Source organism: Callithrix jacchus, chromosome 18 (assembly GCF_049354715.1).
Source record: "Callithrix jacchus isolate 240 chromosome 18, calJac240_pri, whole genome shotgun sequence".
Lineage (NCBI taxonomy): Eukaryota > Metazoa > Chordata > Mammalia > Primates > Cebidae > Callithrix > Callithrix jacchus.
The window spans coordinates 29,518,138-29,531,327 of NC_133519.1; the positions used below are offsets into that span (position 1 = coordinate 29,518,138).

The 13,190-nt window shown below is 39.9% G+C and overlaps 1 protein-coding gene across 3 annotated transcripts in view; it reads left to right on the top strand.

The window, feature by feature from the left end:
* TNFSF4 (TNF superfamily member 4) overlaps nt 1-13,190 on the top strand; it is a 202,513-nt gene that overhangs the window by 45,598 nt on the left and 143,725 nt on the right. The window lies entirely within an intron of this gene.

A 13,190-nucleotide genomic window follows, 5' to 3' on the forward strand; every position in this document is an offset into this window, starting at 1 on the left:
GCCACTGCCAGATGGCTAGAGATAATACCGATGTGAAATCTACTTTCTCTCCTCAAAAAGATAATCTCTGAGCCCTACACCTTAAGCTGTTAAAACAACATAGACTCCTAAAATTCGACTGACCTTATCATGGATCATCAAATGCCCAAAGTCAATTGACTTCCTCTCTTTTCTATATATTTTTTTCCCCCGAGTTTTCTCTAACCTGTTAACTTGGTTAATCAGTATTTCACATATCTTTGCTTCTCCTCTGAAGGGAGCAGTTAGGGACAAAAAGATAAATAAAAGGTCTGATGGGTCCTCAGAGGTCTTATCATCAATCAGGTATAGATAAGAGTTGTCTACACAGAAACCCTGCTCTGCCACCACACTCAGGCAATGTATGTACTTATACTTACACCTGTACTTACACTTACATTTAAAAGCCCATGTCATTTTTCTATACAATGTAGAACTTGCCTCTTCCTAATATAAAGAGAACACAGCAAAAAGTTGTACTGTTGATTGACAGACTTATGAGCTAGAAAGAACTCTCTCAAAAGCAATTGGCAACAAGGAATGATCAGGCATGTGAAACATATCTCTGAGGGTGAATGTGAAACATTGACATTAAAGACATATAGCTTGGATCATGAATAAAGGATGTGAACTCACTTCTCCCGGAAGGAATATAATGCACAGAATGCTCAGCTGGACTTCAGTTGAGCACAAGAATCAAAGTTGAGCACAAGAATCAAAGTCAGGTACTAGACCAAAAAACCAGAATAGTCAAATGATCACACTGTCTGTGATACATGGTTTCTGGAATGCATTACGAGAAATGAAAGAGCAATTTTCTATTAAGACAGCTGTCTCTTATCAGATTCTACCTAGGCTTGCTGTAACCCGATTCTTTCAACTCGATTTGTGGTTTATAAGATTTTCCAAAGAAGAGACAATTTTTCTTCTTACTCTAATATTTCTTCTCATCAAAGTGGAATTTTGAGTTGCTTCATTTCATAACCACAGGACAGAGAATATGTCTCTTCTGAGATCTGAGTTCCTCACTGGAAATTCTTGGTAGAGACAATGATGTGTGGTATCCTGGAATGGGTTGCCTTCCCCGAAAAGCCAGAGCATCCCTCCCCTACGTTAAGTGTTTGCCCTCACATAAGCCTGCCTTATTTTCCTCATAAAATATGTCTGAAATTATCTTGTTGATCTGTTTACCTTGGGAATGGTAACCCTGTAGGTGATGAATTGGGGGTCCTGATTGAAGGTGCACGCTTGTTTTCTTTGGCCAGCATAGTGGCCACATATCAATTTTGAATTGAATGTCTTTAAACAACCAGAAACTCTCCTGCTCAGCATAATCACCACTCCCTGTATTCTCACCCTTGACTACTTAACACTTTACGACTTGTTCAAGGCCCTTTCTCTTGTGATCTTGTCCCAGCCTAATCTTCCAAACAGCCACTGCCAGATGGCTAGGATAATACTGATGTGAAATCTACTTTCTCTCCTCAAAAAGAATAATCTCTGAGGCCTACACCTTAAGCTGTTAAAACAACATAGACTCCTAAAATTCGACTGACATTATCATGGATCATCGAATGCCCAAAATCTTATTCTATTTGACCTACTTATTGTAGGTCAAAGAGGGGGCGTTCTGCTCTTTTCATACTTTCACTTTCTCACGTGTGGGAGGTTTGAGTGGTGCAATGTATATGGAATTGAGAGGGAAATTGCTGGAGACCCTGTTAAGATTCTTTTGGAGACACTGCTCTGAAGTCAGCACTCTCCAGACACTGTGAAACCCTCTTCTAGCCAGGCTTTTGCAAAGAACTGAGCTGCTTCCTTAGACAGGGGACAAAGGTTCACAAGTCTTACTGTCGTAAGTCTCCTCTCTGTGAGAAATGAGATAATGACGAGTCAGCCAGTATGGTGGACACAATAATGCTCCCCCAGCTTCAAAGATGTCCGCATGCAAATCCCCCAAACCTGTGACTTTGTTACCTTATATGGCAAAAGGGACTTTTTGTGATTAAGTTAGAGTCCTTGAGATGGGGAGATTATTCTAGATTATCCATCCAGGTCAGTCCAATATCATCACAAGGATCCTTATAAGGGAAAGGGGAAGGCAGGAGAGTCTGAGTCAGAAAGAGTCATGTAATCGCAAAAGCAGGGGTAAGAATAATCCCATTGCTGGTAGGGGAGTGTGAGCTAAGGGATGTGGGTGGCTGCTGGAAGCTGGAAAAGACCGGGAACAGATTATCTCCCAGAGCCACCAGCAGGAATTCAACTCCACCTGAGCAAAAGTTTTGGCCCAACGAGACCTGTGTGGGACTTCTGACCTTCAAAACCATAAGATAATAAATTAGCGCTGATCTAAGGCATTAAGTTTGTGGCAATTTATTATAGCCGCAACAGGAAGCTAATACAATAAGTTAGTATTTATTGAGCATCAGTTGTGAGCCAGGAACTGCACAATGTTCTCAGGATAAAAGATAGATATGGTCTTCAAACATAATTTTGTAGGGAGGGTAACCTTTTAAAAAATTTTTTAATTTCTATTTTTCTAATCTTTTAAGCTCAGGGGTACATGTGCAGGATATGCAGGTTTGTTACATAGGTAAACATGTGTCACGGGGGTTCATTGTACATATGATTTCATCACCCAGGTGTTAAGCCTAGTATCTATTTGTTATTTTTTCTGATCCTCCCCCTCCTTCCACCCTCTACCCTGCAGTAGGCCCAGTGTGTGTTGTTCCCCTGTATGTGCTCATGTGTTCTCATCATTTAGCTCCCACTCATAAGTGAGAACATATGATACCTGGTTTTCTGATCCTGTGCTAGTTTGCTAAGGATAATGGCCTCCAGTTCTAGCCATGTCCCTGCAAAGACATGATCTCATTCATTTTTATGACAGCATAGTATTCCATGGGGTATACGTACCACACTTTTTCTAACCAGTCTATCACTGATGGGCATTTGGGCTGATTCCATGTCATTGCTATTGTGAATAGTGCTAAAATGAACATGCAAGTGCGTATATCTTTATAATAGAATGATTTATATTCCTATGGCTATATACTCAGTAATGGGATTGCTGGGTTGAGTGGTATTTCTGTCTTTAGGTCTTTAGGAATCACTACATTGTCTTCCACAGTGGTTGAACTAATTTACACTCCCATCAACAGTGTTTAGCATTCTTTTTTCTCCACAACCTCTTGAGTATCTGTTATTTTTTGACATTTTAGTGATAGTTATTCTGACTGGAGTGAGATGGTATCTCATTGTGGTTTTGATTTGCATTTCTCTAATGATAGTGATGTTGAGCTTTTTAAGATATTCTTTTGGTCACATGTATGACTTCTTCTGAGAAGGATCTGTTCATGTCCTTTGCCCACTTTTTAATGGGGTTTTCTTATACATTTAAGTTCTCTATAAATGCTGGTTATTAGACCTTTGTTACATGTGTAGTCTGCAAAAATTTTCTCCCATTCTGTAGGTTGTTTTTTTCCTCTGTTAATAGTTTATTTGGCTGTGCAGAAGCTTAATTAGATTCCATTTGTCAATTTTTGCTTTTGTTGCAGTGGCATTTAGCATCTTCATCATAAAGTCTTTGCCCATTCCTGTGTCCTGAATATTATTGCCAGGGTTTTTACAGTTTTAGCTTTTACCTTTAAGACTTTTATCCATCTTGAGTTAATTTTTGTATATAGTATAAGGAAGGGGTCCAGTTTCAATTTTCTGCATGTGGCTAGCCAACTACCCCAATTCCATTTATTGAAGAGGAAATCCTTTCCACATTGCTTATTTTTGTCAGGTTTGTTGAAGATCAGATAGTGATAACTGTGTAGTCTTAGTTCTGGGTTCTTTTTTCTGTTCCACTGATCTATGTGTCTGTTCTTATACCAGTACCCTGCTGTTTTGGTTACTGTGTCCCTGTAATATAGTTTTAAAGCAGGTAGAATGATGCCTCTACCTTTGTTCTTTTTGATTAGGATTGTCTTGGCTTTTGGGGTCATTTTTGGTTCCATATAAATTTTTTTTTTTTTTTTGAGACGGAGTTTCACTCTTGTTACCCAGGCTGGAGTGCAATGGTGCGATCTCGGCTCACCGCAACCTCTGCCTCCTGGGTTCAGGCAATTCTCCTGCCTCAGCCTCCTGAGTAGCTGGGATTACAGGCACATGCCACCATGACCAGCTAATTTTTTTTTTTTTTTTTTTTTTTAGTAGAGACGGGGTTTCACCATGTTGACCAGGATGGTCTCGATCTCTTGACCTCGTGATCCACCTGCCTTGGCCTCCCAAAGTGCTGGGATTACAGGCTTGAGCCACCGCGCCCGGCCCCATATAAATTTTATAGTAGTTTTTTTCTAGTTCTGTGAAGCTTGTTAATTGTAGTTTAATGGGAATAACATTGAATCTATAAGTTGCTTTGGGAGTATGGCCATTTTCATGATATTGATTCTTCCTATCCATAAGCATGATATGTTTTCCTATTTGTTTGTGCCATCTGTGATTTATCTGAGCAGTGGTTTGTAGTTCTCCTTGTAGAGATCTTTCACTTCCCTGGTTAGCTGTATTCTTAGGTGTTTTATTCTTTTTGTGGCAATTGTGAATGGGAGTTTGTTAGTGATTTGGCTCTCAGCTTGACTATTGTTGGTGTGTAGGAATGCTAGTGATTTTTGCACATTGATTTTGTATCCTGAGACTTTGCTGACATTGCTTATCAGCTTAAGAAGCTTTTGGGCCGAGATGATGTGGTTTATTAGACATAGGATTATGTCATCTGCAAACAGGAATAGTTTGACTTTCTCTCTTTCTATTTGAATACGCTTTATTTCTTTCTCTTTCCTGATTGCCCTGGCCAGAACTTCCAATACTAGGTTGAATAGGAGGGGTGAGAGAGGACATCCTTGTTTTGTGCTGGTTTTCAAGGGCAGTGTTTCCAGCTTTTTCCATTCAGTATATTGGCTGTGGGTTTGTCATATATGGCTCTTATTATTTTGAGGCATGTTCCTTCAACACCTAGTTTATTGCCAGTTTTTACCATGAAGGATGTTGAATTTTACTGAAGGCCTTTTCTGCATCTATTGAGATTGTCATGTGGTTTTTTCTTTAGTTCTGTTTATGTAATGAGTCACATTGATTGCTTTGCATATGTTCAACCAACCTTGCATCTCGGGGATGAAATCCACTTGATTGTGGTGAATAAGCTTTTTGATGTGCTGCTGGATTCAGTTTGTCAGTATTTGGTTGAAGATTTTTGAATCAATGTTCATCAAGTATATTGTCCTGAGATTTCCTTTTTTTGTTGTATCTCTGCCAGGTTTTGGTATCAGGAAGATGCTGGCCTCATAAAATGAATTAAGGAGGAGTCCCTCCTTTTCAATTGTTTGGAATAGTTTCAGTAGGAATGATACCAGCTCTTCTTTGTATATCTGGTAGAATTCAGCTGTGAATCCATCTGGTCCAGGGCTTTTTTTGATTGGTAGGCTATTTATTACTGCCTCAATTTCAGAACTCTTTATTGGTCTGTTCAAGTATTCAGTTTCTTCCTGGTTCAGTTTTGGGAGGGTCTATGTGTCCAGGAATTTATCTGTTTCTTCTAGATTTTCTAGTTTATGTGCATAGAGATATTTATGATCTTCTCTGTTGTTTGCATTTCTGTGGGTCAGTGGTAATATTCCTGTTGTCATTTCTGATTGTGTTTATTTGAGTCTTCTGTCTTTCCTACTTTTTAGTCTAGCTAGCGGTCTATTTTATTCATTTATCCAAAAAACCAATTCCTAGATTTGTTGACCTTTTGAATGCTTTTTGTGTCTGTATGTCCTTCAATTCAGCTCTGATTTTGGCTACTTCTTGTCTCCTTCTAGCTTTGGGATTTGTTTGCTCTTGTTTCTGTAATTTTTTTTTTAATTTTACTATTTTATTTGTGAAAAAACTACAAGCAGAATTCATAAATAGACATTTCTATTTAAAGCAGGAAAATGATAAAGTGGCTTCTAATAACCTAGTCGTGCACATGCCAGTAACAAAAAAAATTAACATCTTTTATTTGCTAGACAAAGAGCAGTGTCCAATAGAAATTTCCCCCAAAACATTTAAGACCTGTGAATTTTTGACCAGTTTGCAAAACCACCAACTGACACTTTAGCATGAAGAAAAAAGCAAACCTAACAGACTGTCAGCTCTAAAGACATTAGAGAGCAGAAACTTTCAAAAGCGTTATGCAAGCTGTCTTTCTGGGCAAATGAAAAATGTAGCTCGTATAATACATTAACAACAATTCACAAGATTGTTTTGACATACTTACCAAGCGTTCTCTGTTTGTCTCCAACAAAGCTAAGGAAATAATGTAACCATCTTTACACAGTAAATTAAGGTTACAAGTCATACACAAGAACAGAACTGCTTGCACGTTAAAAACTGTTCAGCTCCATTGTCATACTCTAAATGTTGGCTCTTAAACCATTTCTGGTTACATACAAGCAAAGGTTATTATATATTCAGCAATTAATAAATTTTCAATAATTTGAGATATGGTAGCTTAAAAAAGTAGACTGAGAATGGTCTTGATAAGGCAGGTGAAACATCTTAGTGGAACTAAACTCACAGAAGCTTCTGCCAATGTTTTTAAATATCCAGATTGAAACTGAAAGGTTTTGATTAGAATATTTTGTGGGTGTCAAGATGTCTTTAAGTGCATGACTCAAGCAGGGCAGGTCAGGTAAGCTCTGCGCGTGCACACATGTACAAGTGTGAGATGTGTGGTATTAAAACAAATGGAAACTTGCAAGCATAACACTACTTTTTGTTTGTTTAACCTGCTTTCTGTGCCACTGAATACCAAGTATTTCTGGTCCTCTTTTAATATATATCTTTATAATCTACCCTGGTGTTTTTATACGCTGCCTACTAATTGTAGGGCAAACTGCAGATGTGTAAGTTACAGGAATTCCATTTTCAGAATACACGCCTGAGGGATGTCATCCATTTCCCAAATTAAAAGTCTAAAGTACCTACTACCTCACTACCCCAACAGAATACCCCACAGCAGCTAAAGGGCGGGCCCTGTAATATCTGATTGCTTAGATAACTCCCATGTTAGCTGCAGTTTCTACAAAGATGGCAATTTCATGCCACTTGTTCTAAAGCAATCTTCCCCTTCCTTCACCCCTCCCTATTCTTTATCACGGAGGCAAAACTGAAAAACCAAAACATTGGCTTGAATGAATTAGCAGCCTATGAGTAGCTGGTTAATCTGCTTTTCCCATTAATCTATAGGGTCCAATCACTTTACATGAAACTAGTTTTTGAAAAAGTGCACAGTGCGTCTGAAGAAAGTGCACACCAACACTTACTAGTTCAAAAAGCAGTGCAGCCTACATGAGCTTGGTGGCATTTAAGTGTTTTTAAAAAAGTTAATTTAAAAACAGCAATTCCTTAAAGCTCTGGAAAATAAATATGGCTGACTAATTTACCCTCCCTGAGACCCTTAATAAAAGGAATATTAAAACTTTAGAAGGAATGTCTTTGCAATATCCCACTAATATTAAAATGTGGATTTAAAATTCATGGTCAAATCACTATGTATTATATATTCTGATGCTTACAGAAAGCACGGAACATGGACATTTTAATACATTTTTTATTGCTGTGAAGATGCCGAACACTCAGAGACAAAGGCACTAATACAATAAAAGCTTATTTCACAGAATGCTTATAATTGCATACATTTTCCTCCAAAGAAGTATGTTTTTCACAGATTTCAGTAACAAAGGATTTATGTAGGATTCTCCAAATTCCAAAATATGTGCAGAATTTTTGACCCTACAAAAACAGATGAGCTGTGGTTTTAAAAGAGAGTTGCTTTGTCTAACATGGCTCTTATGAAATTCTGTATCAATATGCCTTTTTCAGTAATCACACATTTTCCTTTTATTATTAAATGTAATTCAGGACACATCAGCATGCAGGACAAAACTGTTCCCATTTCCAAACATGATTTCAAATGACATGTTTGAAAAAATCACACGTGGCTGACAGCACGACTTAATTTTAGCCATACACACATGCGCACACACGCACAGGAGCACGCACACACACAGACACATGTACACATACGCACCATCTCCAGTCTTCTCTGTGACTCCCAATTAACATAGCTGCAGCAGCAGTGGATGGGATCACGTTAGAAGATACACGTAAGTTAACAGTAAGTTGTCCCTGCTCCTGAGAACTCTGCCTGAGCACTGGCAGGGCTGCACGCCTGTGGATGTGAGTGAGGAACCCAGTGTCTGAGGTCCCTCTGGTTTGCCAGAGAAAGTGAGCAACTGTGGCAGTGACGGTCACCAGTGTGCCTAGAACTCAATGACCACCATGAATATAGATTTTTTTCTTCATTTCAAATTTTAATCAAAGCTCATATATAAGTTTACTTTATTCCTGCGTCTTCTCAATTGCTTCTTCCTTGTATTTGCCCTTTTCCTTTCCTACTTGGTGAAATTGGCTTTCCATTCAAGGATCTTTTTGCAGTCTTTGTCCAGTTTTAGCCTACTGATAACCACCTTGGGGTGAATGCCTACATGAACAGTTGTGCCATTAGCCTTTTCCCTCTGTGCCTCTTCAGTTTAGATGACGTATTTCTTCCTGTAAACCTGGACTACTTTGCCATTTTGCTGACCTTTATAGTGTCCTCATACAACCTGAACTTCATCATCCTTTTGGTTAGGCATGGATTGAACATTGTACTTCTGTCTCAGCTCTTGGGAAAGAGGGGAAGACATAACCTTCCTGTGAATATGAAAAGATTCATTGAAATGTCTTTGGTGGTTCTTGCTTCGTTCAGAAGTCACAAAGGGATTGAACTTCATTTTGGCCACTCCTGCTTTGGTCTAGATTTTTTTAAACCTTCAATATTTTTTAATCTGGCAGAAATCTGGTTCTTAAGTTTGATTTAGCTATTTGCAGCCATTTTCCAACATTCCTAACCATCATTCTAAGATGCTTAGACTTTCGAATTAAACCACGAGGAACCCAAGCAATTGGTCTGTGCAGTGGTCCCTGGAAACTGCGCTGGGATCAGGCCTTTGCGTGTGCAGTGAAGGGAGGGCTCTGGCAATCAGACCTCTTGCTATGAGAAAAATCAAGGCCCCAGAAACATCTGGACACCTTACAGCACTCCATCAGACAGCTGGAGCTGAAACCTGAGGGACCAGGCTGACTCAGGTTCAAAACAGTGCAGTTGGGAAAACATGTCAGACAAAAACACATTTTTGATCTTTAAAAACAAAATGACTCTGAAGTATTTGCTGTTCCTTAGCCATCTGAGATCCATACTATGTTACAATTGGTTACTCTTAGGCCCCAGGCTGTCAGTCATTTCAGAATCATTCTGGATGATTTAGATCTGAAGCTCCTAAGACCAGCACCTGAAGACTCAAGTAATGAGGTGCCTCTCACTCTTGGTAAGCTCCACTGAAGGAAGGTCTGAATGTTACCGGTATTGCTGCATCTGTATCTACCACCTACCAATGGGTTCCCACCTGCATCACCACAAAATAGGACAAAACACAGTCTAGTTCTTCAGTGGTGATGTTAGTTTGTTAACTTGAGATCTTTCTAGCTTTTTGATATGGGCATTTACTGCTATAAATTTCCCTCTTAACACGGCCTTAGCTGTGTCTTAGAGATTCTGGTACATTGTATCTTTGTTCTCATCAGTTTCAAAGAACTTCTTGATTTCTACCTTGAGGGTAAATGTTAAGTAAATGTTTATAAATAATAGTTGACGTATTAGATGTGTGAGAAGTGTTGTGACAGAGTAATTCAGGGTGCATTGGGACCACAACACAAAGAGAAACATAGCCTAGATTGGCATGATTGGAAAGGAATGCTTAGGTTGAGATCTGAACGATGGGCAGCAATTAGCTAAGAGAAGAGACTAGCTAAGAATGTTCCAGACAGAGGGAACGAATGAGCGAAGGCCCAAAATGCTCATGGTATGTTCAGGGAGAAAGAAAATTCAGTGTAACTGGCAGACTCAGGATGTGGGAAGAGAGGTAGATGAGGCTGGAGAGTAGGCAGGTCCAGATAACGTAAGTGTTTGATGATCGCATTAAATTCATGATAAGATTTTGGACTTATTATTAGTACATTTTCACCATAGAAAAAACTCAGAGTATGTGCTTTTCCTATGGGCTGCTGGGTGGCAACTGGATTTTCTTTCTAGTCTTTAGGTAGACAGAGAGTCATTTTGGCAAAGGTTTTTAGAGCTTATGCATACCCTGGTCTTCTCTCCTCTTCCAGGAACAAGAGAATGTTTCACTTCCCTGTCCCTTTGCAGGTAGCTTGGCCCAGGTGTCTACATCTGGTCAGTGGGTCATTAGTGGAAGTAACCTGTGTTATTTTGAGGTTGACTCATTTAATTGCCAGTGTGAGACCTTCCAGCATTCTTTTGCCCTGTTGTGTCAGCGTGGGAGGCTGCATGTTTTAGATTGCAGCTAGAGGTTGGGGGAGGCACCAAGAATCTGGATTGCAGAGGTGCAACATGGAAGAGTTGCTCCAGAGTCTCCTGGATCCACAGCAAACTTTGAGTTAGAAAATAGCCTTTGTTCTGTTAAGCTTTTACTTTTTGGTGGTGTTACTGCATAGCTTGGCTTTTCTAGTTAATTCAGTCATCTAATACAGTAGCTTCTGGATCATCAGAATGAAACTGGGTAATAGCTTAAACATAGAGGATGTTGGACACCTACCTGCCTTGTTCTGATACGGGCCTCAGGTAAAGCCAGGGGACTTACTGATATGTTTAATATGGAGGAAGTACTGATTCTACAGTGATGGGTTTGATTCACACAGTTCATTTATAATTTTGGTAAATATATACCATTTATTTTCTACAATAATTATATTTTGTGCTTTACAGTGTTCTACTTGTTTCCATTTTGGTGATTACATTCAACCTAGTTTACACAGGAACTTTTTATTCAATGTTGAATGAATATTCTAGGAAGGAGTTGAGAGTTCTTGAAAGCCTGGCTGGGCACTGGGCACTGGCTCACACCTGTAATCCCAGCACTTTGGGAGGCCGAGGTGGGTGGATCACCTGAGGTCAGGAGTTCAAGACCAGACTGACCAACATGGAGAAACCCTGTATCTACTAAAAAATGCAGAATTATCTGGGCATGGTGGTGCATACCTGTAATCCCAGGGGTGACTTTGAGCTAACTCCCTCACAGTGGATGGGACTTGGAACCAACCCAAATGCCCAACAGTGACAGACTGGATAAAGAAAATGTGGCACATGGAATACTATACAGCCATAAAAAAGGATGAGTTCATGTCCTTTGCAGGGACATGCATAAAGCTGGAAACCATCATTCTCAGCAAACTGACACAAAGCTCATCATTTTCTCTTACCTTGGTAGGATCAACTGGTCAATGTCATTATATTCTTTTTTTTAATTTTTCTGAGATGGAGTCTCACTCTATTGCCCAGGCTGGAGTGCAGTGGCATAATCTTGGCTCACTGCAAACTTTGCCTCCTGGGTTCAAATAGTTCTCTGCCTCAGCCTCCCAAGTAGCTAGGATTACAGGCACTTGCCACCACGCCTGGCTAATTTTTGTATTTTTAGTGAGACAGTGTTTCACCATCTTGGCCAGCTGGCATTGAACTCCTGACCTTGTGATCCACCCAGCTTGGCCTCTTACAGTGTTGGGATTATAGACAGGCCTGAGCCAACCATGCCTGGCCTATATTCTTTAATTTGAGAACAATACTTGAAATATGTAGCCACCCATATCCTTGCTTCTTATAAGTGGTTATTTGGGAGTATTTAATGCAGATATTTTGTGTGTCTGTATTGCCAGATTATGCTATGGACTATCAGTCTTCTCTTTATCACTAAAAATAGTCACTAGCATCTTTAAATCTAACCAAATTTGTGAACCAGTTCCAGAAACCCCAGAACCAATGAAGATAATTAATCCTTAATATTCTGTTTCATTAGAACCAATCTCAGTACCAGAATTCATTTCTCAGGGTTCATCAGAGAAACAGAACTAATAGGATTAATTAATTAGTTAATAAGAATTTGCTCACATGATTATGGAGACTGATAAGTCTCAAGATCTGCAAGGTGGGTGAGTTAGCAAGCTGAAGACCCTGGAGAATCCTGAAACCCTGAACCCTGATGGTATAGTTCCAATCTGAGTCTGAAGGTCAGAGAACCAGGAGAGCTGATGTAGCTGGAGCCCAATGGCCAGCGGACTTGAGACACAGGAAAAGCCTATGTTTCCGTTTGAGACTGTCTTAGTCAGCTCAGGCTGTCATAACAAAATACCATAGACTGGGTGGTTTAGACAACAGAGATTTTTTTCTCACTGTTCGGGTGGCTGAAGGTCAGGGTGCCTGAATGGCAGAGTTCTGCTAAGAGCCGCCTTCTTGGCTTGCAGATAGCTGCCTTCTGGCTGTGTCCTCACGAGTTGGAGGGAGAGGGAGTTCTGGTTTCTCCTCTTCTTTTCTCCTCTTTTTATGATAGGAATAGAGCACTCATCCCATTATGGGGGCCCCGTCCTTATGATCTCATTTAATAACCTCTCAAAGGCCCCACCTCCCAAGATCATCACATTATGGGCAAGGCTTTGGCATATGAGTTTTGGGGGGACACCAACATTCAGTCTATAGCAGAGTCTAGAAACAGGAAAAACTGACGTCTCCACGTGAAGGCAGCAGGTAGGAGGAATTCCTTCTGATTTGCAGGAGGGTCAGCTTTTATGTTCTTTTCCAGCCTTCAGTTGATTGGATGAGGCCCATCCACATTAGGGAGGGCAATTTGCTTCACTCGGGCTACTAACTTTAATGTTAATTTATCCAGAAACACTGTCACAGACACACCCAGAATGAGGCTTGCCCAAATGTCTGTGTACCCTGTGCCCAGTCATACTGAAACATAAGATTAACTACACCTACTCTAGCCACTCTTCCTCTGTTGCCCTTTGTGTCTTGAAGGCCTTTCCATTTCTTCTGATCCATATCTTTATCCTGCCCATTGCATGATATCGCATGTAATTTTGAATCAGCAAAATTGTCTGGAATTCTTTTTTTAATTTTTATTATTATTTTATTTATTTATTTTTTGAGACGGAGTTTCACTCTTGTTACCCAGTCTGGAGTGCAATGGCACAATCTCGGCTCACCT